The following is a 12,665-nucleotide window of genomic DNA, read 5'->3' as shown; positions in this document are numbered from 1 at the left end:
AGAAATTGGGAGCTGGGCATTTTTGTCTGCTTTGTGCTGAGGCTGAGAGATAGCCAATGGGAAGTGCTTGCTGCCTGGCTTAAAAACTGCCATTTGTTTAATGTGGTCCTAGGGATTGTCTGTCTGAGCCTGTGATTTGGGAGCCAGTTTCTCAGATGTCAGACATAAAGGTTGTGATGCTAGGGATATAGTCCTAAATCTTCACTCTTCAAGGAGAAAGTGAGAGTTGGGGGTTCCATTTCACTTGGAAGGAGCTGTGCTGGGAATGGTACTTGAGAGATGTGAGTGTCTCAACTTTTCCTACCCATTTCAAAGTGATTACTTTCTCAGTTGCCTGATGCCTTCCTTCAGAAGGATTTTTAGAAAATTGTAGTAGTTGGTGTAGTTTTTCTTAGCATTTATTCTGCCTGGTGTTATATGAATTTCCTGGATCTATGGTTTAGTGTCTGAAATTTGGGGAAATTCTCAGTCTTTTTTTTTTTTTTTTTTGAAAATAGAGAGAAGGAGAGTGTATGAGTAGGGCATGGGGACAGAGGGAGAGGGAGATAGAGAATCTTAAGCAGGCTCCATGCTGGGCAGGCTCCATGCCTGATACAGTGCTCAATCTCACAACCCTGAGATTATGACCTGAGCCAAAAATCAAGACTCAGACCCTTAGCCAACTGAGCCACCCAGAATTCCTCAATTTTTTTTTTTTTTTAATTCCTTCAGTTTCTTTATCTCTTTCCTCATCCTCTGGTATTCCCATATGAACCCGTAACATATTTTGTATTTGTTCACAGTCCCTGGATATTGTTTTGGCTTCTTTTATCCAGTCTTTGTTCTCTTTGCTTTTCAGTTTTGGTGTTTTTTTACTGAGATATCCTCAAGCTCAGATTTTTTTTTTTTTTTTTTTCTAGCCATGCCCAGTCTCTTAGTGAGGCAATCAAAGGCATTCTTCTGTCACTTCTGTGACAGTGGTCTTAATCCATGTCATTCTTTTTGGTTCTTTCTTAGGATATCCATCTCTCTGATTGTATTGCCCATCTGTTCTTGGATGCTGCCTACTTTATGCATTGTAGGCCTTACCATATTAACCAGATAGATTTTAAATTTCTAGTCTGATAATCCAACATCTCTGTCCTGTCTTGTTCTTTTTTTTTTTTTTTAATTTTTATTTATTTATGATAGTCACAGAGAGAGAGAGAGAGAGAGAGAGAGAGAGAGAGGCAGAGACATAGGCAGAGGGAGAAGCAGGCTCCATGCACCGGGAGCCCGATGTGGGATTCGATCCTGGGTCTCCAGGATCGCGCCCTGGGCCAAAGGCAGGCGCTAAACCGCTGCGCCACCCAGGGATCCCTGTCCTGTCTTGTTCTGATGCTTGCTCTGTCTCTTCTAATTGTTTTTTGCCCTTTTCATCCTCCTGGATGAAAATTGCATTTACCATGCAATTTCAGACATGTTCACCCTGAACCTCTAGCAATTCATCAGTTACTGTTCAGATTTTCCTATGCTAGTACAGGTTCCTGTAGTGGTTCCTGCTTGTGGTTAAGTCATGACTCCCTGTATACCTATTTGTCTCTCTAACCTTAGGAAAAGTAGTTTTCCCTGTGTCCTCATCTCTTCTGTGCATCCAAAAAGGGTTGTGCATTTTTTCAGTCAGTTTAACTTTTTACTTGTTGTTCTGACAGAGTGACAACTTCTAAGCCTCTTACATGTGGAATCAGGAAATGGAATCCACCTAAAAACTTGCAAAGTATTAATATGCTACATAGTTTACAATAAAAGTCTTGTTCTTCAGTTTTGTTATTTATCTCACCATTTTGTTTGATTGGGCATTAGGCAAAATTTTACACATATATAATTTCTCAATTAAAAATACATGTGAACATTATTAAAAATCCTAAAATAAAAAAATTGTTGACCATATTTTAGAAAATAATTATATGAAGAAGAAAGAAGAAGAAGAAGAAGAAGAAGAAGAAGAAGAAGAAGAAGAAGTAGTCATTAAAATTTTTCAACACTGTGCTGGTTAATATTGAGTAGCAATAAACAAATCAAGTGCCAAAATCTACTTGCTTTTGTGAAAAGAATTAAGGACATTATTGAATGATTAAATATTTGACCATTTAGACATGACTATTATTTACCATTTTTATTTTAAAAAGATATGTAGCATATTAATGCAAATATAGGACCTACATAGGTATGGTGGGAAATGTTTAATTTGTCATGCTTGAGTGTTTTTGCTTCTTATTTCTTCTTCCTTCCTTTAAATGCAGGAAAACATGGATTCAAGTAGAAGAGTTGTTGTTGTTGGTTTTTTTTTTTTTTTGAGATTTTATTTATTTATTCATGAGAGACATGGAGAAAGAGGCAGAGACATAGGCAGAGGGAGAAGCAGGCTCCCTGCAGGGATCCCCATTCAGCACTCAATCCCAGGACCCTAGGATCATGACCTGAACCAAAGGCAGACACTCAACCACTGAACCATACAGACGTCCCCAAGTAAGAGTTTCTTTTTTTTTTTTTTTTAGAGTTTCTTAAACTCATAAATCAAATTGGAAAATATTTAATTTTTATAATTTCATTCTTAATGAACTGCTAGAAATGTACATGTTGATACTTTTATGAATTGTTGGTACTCCAGCAAACTTATCAAAACAAACTTTGAGAGAGATAAATGAGAGCAGAAAAGAAATCATGTGGCTGTTTCTTTAAAACATTGTATTTTATCATTTTTACCTACCATACATATTGTGCCACAATATTGTATATATGATATGTGCATTAGTTTTTAGTCACCAGACATTTCAACTATCAATCCGTTTATCATAAGGTTGAAGTAAGTCAAAATTCTATGCTATACCTTTATTAGTTTCCCCATGGCTTTCAAAGATCAAGAAAAATTTTAAATTTCACCTAAGGATTCAGTATTAACCTTTTTGCCACATAAAACTGCAGGCATGTTGAGTATCTATGGCTGACAGTTACAGAGGCTAATGATTGGTGAGCTGATGCTTTGCAAGTACAGTTTCCTAGGAGTCATGGCATTCTCAGACTAACATTAAAAAGGTAAAATTGCATTTTGTTATGCCTAATGAAAAAAAAGGGTCTTTGTACATTTTGTGGTTGACCTTGCTTCCATGGGGATTCACAAGTGTTCCACTCTATATTGAGAGAAAAAAAAAGAAGATATAAGTACATTGATTTTTCACAAGCTCTATAGTGTAGTACAGTATAGTGTAGTGTAGTATAGTATAGGATTTTCTGGTTTGTGCCATCATATATATTGTATGAGTTTATAATATACTCATCATTAGATGAAAATTAATGACTTAATAAATGTCCCATGACTATTACATATGGATTCTATTCCACATCATAAAAGGGATTTGAGGAATTATTTTATAGGTTAAAAATTTACCAAAGTCTGTAAATATTTCTTTCTTAACATGATGGGATTTTGACCTTATCTGAAGTCCATTTTAGGGTCTCAACATGACTACCTATGGAAATTGAGGTAATGTTTTCCACTTTTTGATTTTCACAACCTTACTGTTAGCATCACTCTCATTGAAGCTATTTTTGATGGAGCAGCTAGAATTCTGTCTTTATTTAATTTTTCCATATTATATTATAGAAGGCTAAGTAATGGGGAAAAAATACCTAGAAGGAAAAGAGAAAAAGCTCTATTGCCATTTCCTGGAATACAATAAGATAAAGTGAAATAAAATGTTTAACTTTCCTCATGAAGCTAAAAATTGCCCCATTGAACCTATTCTCAACATTTGGCAAATAGTCTCTAATTTTACAAAGGAAAAAAACAGAACATGTATGGTACAGTTTGCCTATATGCTATTAGATATTTATCAATCATTTGGATATATCCATTCAAAATAGTTCTTCATATATATAAATCTAAAAAATTGTCAGTGATAGTAGATAAATGAACAACTAATGACAAAATACAGACTGCTTTCCTTCCCCTGCTGTTAAATATGTCTGGTGTGTACACATGAATAGGGCATCGAAGTCAGGGATCCTTGATTCCAAAGCTATCTCAGCCACTAGGTTATGTGGCCTTCAATAGAGTTCCTAAGATTTCTGAGGTTCAGTATTCTCATTGCTAAGATGGAGATATCTTCCTTTTCAGACTGTTGATTTAATAAGCTAGCATAGATAAAGCTCTTAGAAAAGTGGTAGACATTTGGTAAACTTTAAATTAGTGATAATAATAATCATAGATGATTTCAGCAAAATTCTGAGTTTTAATCAGATATTTCCTACAATGTTCCTAGAAATTATATATATATATATATATATATATATAAAGTGTGTGCTAAATATATATATAAAATTATATATAAAATGTGTGCTAAAAAGAAAAAAAGATATTTGAGAGTGTAAACCTTGAAGACATATCTGTTCATTAAAAAAAACAAACAAACTTGGCTTTATCTGGTTATTTTACCTTAAGACAGGTGATATAAATATAACAGCAAGTTCACAGCTATTGCCCTCAAGATTTCCTGATATGAATGAATTTCTATTCATTCCAGTTTTCACTAATTGATATTAGCTAGACAACCTTAAAAAATACTACTTATAGCTACCCTTTTGATTTTGTATACAGTTAGATGTTAGCCCATTTATTTTCTGTGTGTAATAACAATAAATGTAATTAATTCCATTTTACTAGGTTAGACTACTTTCTTTATATTCACTGCTTTTTAATACTCCTGACAGCTTTGAGGAAAGTGCTATTTTATTAGCAATTTTGCAGATGGTAATGGTAATGCACAGAGAGGTTAAGGAAGTTGCACAGAATCACACAGCCAGAAAGTGACCAGGCTCAGATTTGAACCAAGGGTTTTGTCTCTGAAGCTCTAGCTCTTAACCTCACACCATATCAATTGAAGGGCACAAGTGAAATGAGCCAGCTGTACAATATTATGTTTTATTTAATTTTTTAAACTTTATTTTAGGCTGAACAAAATGAAATGTTTCTAGAAAACACAATTGGTTATATTTTAACTATAATGCTTTTTTATGACACGGACTATAGCTTTTCAAAGTTCCTTTTAAAAGTTTAAAGGATATTTTTTTGAAAGATTGATTTTAAATAACAAGGTTTACATTATATCTACATAATTGACTTGTCTATTAATCACTATCCCTAAAACATAATATCTCTTATTATAATTTTGAAATATATTGTGTGGTGGCATAATTTTGTCTTTCCTTTTTTAAGATTTTACTTATTTATTTGAGAGAGAGAGAGAGAGCAGAAACAGAGAGGAGAGAGAGAGAGAAGCAGACTGCACACAATCAGGAAGCCCTTCACGGGGCTCCATCCCAGGATCCTGGGTTCATGACCTGAGCTGAAGGCAGACCCTTATTGGACCCAGGCACTCCCTAACTTTGTCTTTTTAATGTATTTTTTGTTCACTTGCCAAATTTTCTTTATGAAATTAAAGAGTGGCATGAACCCTGAATGACATTTGGCCAAGGTAACATCCAGCATTTTTTGCAAATTAGTTACATCAAACCTGCATTGCCTTTAAATAATTTAACTGCTGATTTGTCAATATTCCTATAATGTAATACTTATATATTTACATTGAAAATATGCGATGGGGCTTAATACATAAGGCTTGACAATTCTCACAGTACCTATCTTAAAATTAATTTATTTTTTGTTTACCTGACACTTTCTTATAAGAGTGGAGCAAGGTATATGCCATAGGAAAGGCACTTGGATACGGTAATACCAGTGACCTTATGCAAAGTAATTATCTGAAAGCCTGATCTATGCTTATGCCTCTACCAAATCCCTTTTTTATTGACCATAAAGTATCACCATTTTTTTCTCATTATAATGCTTGACAGTATTCATTCTAGGCGCCTATTTATTATAAGTCATTATAATAGTCACTCACCAGTCCTTATCTTATTTACACTATTGTCTAACACTAATCAAATATCTACAACCTATGTTTTTATCTTGTTAAGTATAAATTCTCAGACTATTTATTTGCCTACATAATAAATGTTTATAACTAGCTGTCATCAATTCATTCTTTAATAAAACTTTTTCAGGGCATAATATGTGTTAAGCATAGATAAGAGCTCTGGGAATATACAGAACAATATTAAACACTGGCTCTTCTTCCTCAATCAACATCCAGTCAAATATCTAGAAGCAGTGAAGACTAAGCTAAGATAAAAATATGAGAAAAGTTACAAATCAGCTTTCTCAGCTAATTAAAGATTTCCAATTGCCTGGAAATGGGCTAGGTAGGAGGAAAAGTTTCGCTGTGATGTATATGCTCACTATCTTTGATTTTGATGAAGCTTTCATGTGTGTATGCATATGACAAAACTTATTAAGTTGTACCCTTAAAAATGCTCATTATACACCTTCTCTGTAAATTGCCAGTATTTCAAATTAATGGAACTTGTTTAAGGCAACATAGAACTTATTGATAAAGTTACAAGTTGACTACAGTCAGGAAAGAGAGCAGTCTTGGCTGAGATTGTCAGAGACAATTCTTTGAGGAGACTGGAAATTGAAATCTCTCTTGAAGGATAGGTTAAGTGCAGAGAGATGAAGAAGCAAGGAAACAAGTGTATATAAATGTATGCAACTGTGGTTCTCAATCTTTAGTGAACATGAAAACCACTTGAGAAACTTGTTAATTCATACATCTGTGGTGCACATTCAGATAATCCTATTTAAATGTGAGACAGGCCCACGGTTTTGCACGAAAAACAAAACAAAACAAAAATATTTCAATCCCTGATTATACTGATAGAGTTGATCCTTGGACTACAGGCTGTCATCAGGGAGGGATTCCCAAGTCCTGCTTGGGTTGAACTAAATATGTAATGGTCAGAAATATAACTTCTAAGTACCTACATGTATAAAACTTCAAGGACTGGGCAGCCTGGATGGCTCAGTGGTTTAGCACCACCTTCAGCCCGGTGCTGAAGGTGAGGTCCCGGAGTCCTGGGATCGAGTCCCATGTCAGGCTCCCTGCATGGAGCCTGCTTCTCCCTCTGCCTGTGTCTCTGCCTCTCTCTGTCTCTCATAAATAAATAAAATCTTTAAAAAAAAAAAAAAAAACCACAACAAAAAACTTCAAGGACAACGCAGTGATTAAAGTGTGATTTTGAATCTTAAAATCCGTTTGGCACTCAACAATATCTATCCAATTTCAACATTTTCAACTATAATACTAATGAGGATGTCAAAAGTAATTATTTTTAATTATGAATTACCAGTTAATGTTTTTAAAATACTTTATTAAATACTTTGTTCTTTAAAAGTTTTTTTTCTAGGAAAGGAAAAAATCTTCCACCTTTCTTGTTCTCTAAACAAGATGCAAATGCTTTTAAAACATGTTTTCTAATCAGATTTTTTTTTTTGTTTTTTTGTTTTTTTTTGTTTGTTTGTTTTTTTGTTACTAATCAGATTTTTGTAAAGAGATATCCTCCACTGCTCAACTTTACCGGGCAGTTCAAAGTCAATTTGTATTGTAATCCCTTCTAAAGAAAAATAAAGTAGCAATCACATCTGGCTTAAGAAAGTAAACAAATGAATTTCATTTTATTTTGGGTTGGCTTTTTTTTCTCAAAAAATACTGATTTATGCGACTGTCAGGTTTGAATGCATATAACACAACTTTCTCAGATTGAATCCAATTGATTTTCTATAACAATGTCAAGCATTCAGTACATCACAGGAGCCGTAAAACTGTAATAAATAATCCTTTCAAAAAGAAAGTGATTCTTTTCTCCTTAAACACATAGGTAAATATTGTTTTTTGCTCTTTCTATCTATAGAAGCTAAAGTGTTCTGAGTCTTCAGTTTTAGAATGCCCTTAATCCCTAACCCATTTTTCCCATGAAACATTGTTTTCCTTATGACCTTCTTTTCAGCATTGCCTCAGACAATTGTTAAAACTGATGTAAGTCTGAATTAAGACCTGAGGATTTGCATTCAAGGAAAGGAAAACACAATATCACCACTCCACATGATCCTAACAGAGTTGATCCTGTAGGACTGGCTGTCATTGTGCTTTGCAAGAGTAGGAGATGTAGTTCACTGTGGAAGTCTGGGGATCCACTTTGATTGTACTTAGAAATAGGGCAGAAGAGTAACTTTGAGGAATACTGTTTCTCCTGAAAAAGAAAACTAATGAATTCTGTACCTATGCCCCCGAGTATACTTCTTAAGAGTTTTGCTATATTTCAAATGTTACAGTGAGTAGCAATCTTCTTTTTATTGTTCATACTGATCATTTACTATTACTTATTTGAGCAAAATAGGTAAAGCATCATGATTAGTTTATATGTTTGTTTTATAAGAGGTCTGTACTAAATATATTACTTTTTGTATTAATTTCTTATTAATTTTCCATGCTTTTTACTTACAACTTGCCAAACTAAATTTAAGCTGTGTAGACACCATTTGTATGGTTTTAAAAGCAGTTTTTCAAATTTTTGTGTAAAGATAACTTCATATTAATGTTTTAGAACATTAAAAAAATCACTAGATATTAAATGGAGAGGCATAACTAACAGAAGGGAAGCAGATTTGGGTAAGTGAAAGTGAAATGAAAGAGGATCTATTTATATCTGTATCTTAAGGATTAGTATGATGTGATAAACACATTATGTATTACTGCTATAAAGTTATAAGTACTGTTACCAATAATAATTACTAGCACTTTTGAGTGGTTACCATGAGATATGAACTTTCTTAATGCTTTAAAATAGTATTTTGTTTATCTCACAAAAAATTCTATCAAGAAATACTCCTGTTATACCCATTTTACAGAAAAGGAAATTGAGGAACAAAGATGCTAGGTCACTTGCCAAAAAAAATAGGGTGGCAATAGGACTTAATATTGGAGTCTGACTCTCAGATCACAGCCCTGACCATGAAAAGTGGCTGTGCTTCTCATGAACTCAATTAGATGAAAATGCATGTATAGTAAATTGGCAATTCCTGTTCTCTCACTTCTTTTTTTTTTAAAGATTTTATTTATTTATTCATGATAGACACACAGAGAGAGGCAGAGACACAGGCAGAGGGAGAAGCAGGCTCCATTGCAGGGAGCCTGATGCGGGACTCGATCCTGGGACTCCAGGATCACGCCCCGGGCCAAAGGCAGGAGCCAAACCACTGAGCCACCCAGGGATCTCTCACTTATTTAATATATCTAACACATTATCTTGTTTCTCTTTCTTTCTGTTATCATTATTTATTTTTTTAAAAGATTTATTTATTGATATTAGAGAGAAAGAGAGAACATGCAGGGGTAGAGGAGAGGGGCAGAGGGAGTGGGAGAGAAACCCAAGCAGAGGCCTTGCTGAGCACAGAGCACAAGGTGGGGGGGGGGCGGTGCGGTTCAATCTCACAATCCTGAGATCTAGTCAGACATGGGGCTGGAATCTCAGGATCCTGAGATCATGACTTGAGCTGAAATCAAGCCGGCACTTAATCGATGGGACTGAGCCACACCCAGGAGACCCGAGCTATTATTTCTAGACACTCATATGGCAAAGCTATCTCAAATCTCCTTCATTAGATTTCCTGTCTTTTAAATCCTTGTTATCACCCACTTAGTCCTCACATCATTATTACTGCCTGTCACAGCCTCACTGCTGCTCACCAACTTTCTGAGGGAACTTGTTGATCATAGGACACTATTTACATTTCTAAGCTCAGCCTGCAGAACCCTCCAAATTCTGACTGCCGCCTATACCTTACTGCATTGTCTCCCCATTCCATGCCTTTACCTCACAGTATCTCTGACACTAAAGGCAAGTCATTACTAATGGCACATATGGAGTTTAGAAGGCAATTTCTTTCATAAGGTGGTTTGTTAATTATTTTCTGATCTTGCCTCTATCCACACCCTTTAAACATTCCCACCCGCTTTAAACATTTCAAACCTTTCACTGAAATTTATCTTAACACCGTATTATTTGTCAATAACTTCATGAAGACTTAAAAATTTATAAAACTGACCAGAATTTATCCACTTATCTAGGTCTGTTTTTTTTTTTTTTTTTTTCTAAGCAAATGTCCATTCGGAATTCCAATTAACAGAGACTGTGTTAATGCATTGGGCACCTGTTTCACAGTGACTATATGTATTTCAAATCTTTGTTCTCCAATAAACCATATTCTTATTTGCCTTTCAAAAAATACTTTACATGTGATTCTAGAAAAATTGTTCATATTTGGTAAACATTTGCTATCAATCTATTTTCTTAGAATGGGTCAAGTATGAAATAGTAAAGTATTAAGAATAAGATAAAAAGAATTACAATTTCAAATAATTAAGCTAAGGTGATCTTTTTCTTAGAAAACAGCAAAAGATACTGCAAATCTAGTATGATACTTGTACATGATTTATTTCCAAGGACTAGAGAAAACAGTGATGTTAATATCCTTGCTAAAGTAAATGAACTGACTGAGGGGAGGGGAATACCCTTTGAACCTATTTTTATAAATGTGCTCATACTTACTTTTCTAGAGCACGCAATCACTCCTTCAAGACAAGAAATGAATTTTTTTTCATTCCACTGCTATTGTACTTGAAGAAATAAGTGTGATTTTCTGTATGTAAAGTGTACTTGGTAAAAGTCCTCCTTTCCTATATTGACTTCTTATACACGTCACTTAAATGTAATAAAAACAGATAGCATTACAGGGTTAAAAAGTGTGAAGAGGATTTTAGAAATTAAATACATTTATCATACTTTAATAAGAAAATGTTGACTGATAATTGCTGATTACAATTTACATATGATATAATTAGCAAGAAGCCCTGTTTTATTTTTTTCTTTTCATACATATAGGATGTTTAAGATACAAGATTTATGGAATGAGGGAATTAATGATCTGGGATTTCTTTTGTAAGTGTGTTTCAGATCTCCTATTGCCTAAGAAAATAACCATAAAAAGATTGATTATTACTTTTCTCTATTTTATTTGCATGTGTTCAAAGAGTCTATATGATATTGAGATTTTAAAATATTTTGAAGACTTTTCTATGGCTAAACGTGTTTCATGAATCCCTGAAGAATGTGTATTCTCTAATTGTTAGAACCAGAATTCTAAATACTTTCATTAGGATAAGAATGTTAATTATGTGACTCAAATATGCCATCATATTTTGGTTGTTGTAATTCTTTTTTGTACTATAGTTACTAAAAGGTATACACCCAAAGTGTTCACTATGCTGATAGGCATAGTTTTCTCATCCTCTCAATTTTCCTGGATTCTTATGAGTTTTTTGTTGTTGTTTTTGTTTTGTTTTTGTTTTTTTTAGAGTTTTCTAGTGGAATTCCATCCAATTTTGATTATGTTCTATTATCCAATGTTCCTTATTTAAAAACTTATCCAAAGTTTAGTCTATTGGTCTCTTGGCTTTAAGTTGCATATTTTGAATGCTAATGACTCACAAAATTTTCATTTTGGCTTATGCCTTTTTTCCTGTTTTTAGGCTCATATATCCAGTTGCCTTCATGACATTGCTAATGTTAGAAGTCTCATATGTATCTCAGAATGAACATGTTAGAAATAAACTTTTGATCTCCTCCACCTAAAATCTCAATCATTTTTAAGTATTATAAATGGCAGAATAAAAAAAAAAGTATTTCACTGCCTTCTTAGGGTGATTGGAGAGCAAATAATAAAAACTAAAGATACCTTAGGCTGAAAAGTGGATGACTCATGTCATAATGGGGCATTATAAGATGGTAAAATATTTGGTTAAACTGTTGGCTAGACTATTTGGTTACCAGTTGTGCTTTGGAGTGAAATGCAACCATTATCTGATACTGTAACACCAAGAAAAATTATAGGAAACATTCAGTTCATTGTAGTGTATTGGCAGCTGTTTTTCGAGTTTTGCAAGAAAGAGGTGGGTTCGTACTGAGCTAGCTACTGTGCATAGGAGAAGCAAGAAAAGATACCTTTAAAGGGATTGTACTCTCTGCCCATGTCCAACAATATAAGTTACCTGGAAGCCCAGTTAACTTGGAATTTCCAGAGTTGACAAAGTCATCTCCTTCTTCTTTTTTTCAAATGAAGCAACATCAACTGTAAATGGCGGTTTCAATGAGGCTGCTCTAGCAGGATATAAAAACTATATGTATAATTTTTTTAAAAACAAACCTTTATTGCTTTGATAGATGTGTGTCATCCCCCTACACACACCTAAAATAAACAGGTTAACCATAAAGTCTTTCCACCCATTAAGTTACAAGAGAAGTAAATGGTCAAAGGCACAGAAGTCTGGTAATAAAAGAAAATTGTTCAACTTTAAATTTCACATTTGGGTAAGACTGTTTTTGTAAGTACTTCTCGATAGAATTGGGAAGAAGCAAAAATATTATTAAACTTCTGATGTTTAAATCTTCCTTCAAAAAGTCTATTGCTCAAGAAATACTCACTCAAGGTCTATATTAGCCTGTTTCCATTAAATCAGTAAGGCAATCATTAGCTAACTCTCATCCATCTGCACTCCAATTTTACAGATAAGAAGCTGGATGAATTGCTATGGTACTAAGATACCATTCATATTATATATGACAAAATGACATATTTACAGGTTATTTTTAAATGATTATGGCACATGAAAGAAAGGGAAGAATGTATTCTT

General features: G+C 33.9%; 1 long non-coding RNA gene across 1 annotated transcript; it reads right to left on the bottom strand.

The window, feature by feature from the left end:
* Positions 1-2,770: 2,770 nt before the first annotated feature.
* Positions 2,771-12,134, bottom strand: LOC140608399 (uncharacterized). Its single transcript, XR_012010418.1, has 3 exons — positions 12,024-12,134; positions 10,525-10,677; positions 2,771-3,149 (listed from the first exon to the last, which is right to left on the bottom strand). It is a non-coding gene; the product is annotated as an uncharacterized lncRNA (long non-coding RNA).
* Between the last annotated feature and the right edge of the window lie 531 nt (positions 12,135-12,665).

This window comes from Canis lupus, chromosome 17, assembly GCF_048164855.1.
Source record: "Canis lupus baileyi chromosome 17, mCanLup2.hap1, whole genome shotgun sequence".
NCBI lineage: Eukaryota > Metazoa > Chordata > Mammalia > Carnivora > Canidae > Canis > Canis lupus.
This window is presented reverse-complemented; position numbering and strand designations above follow the sequence as displayed.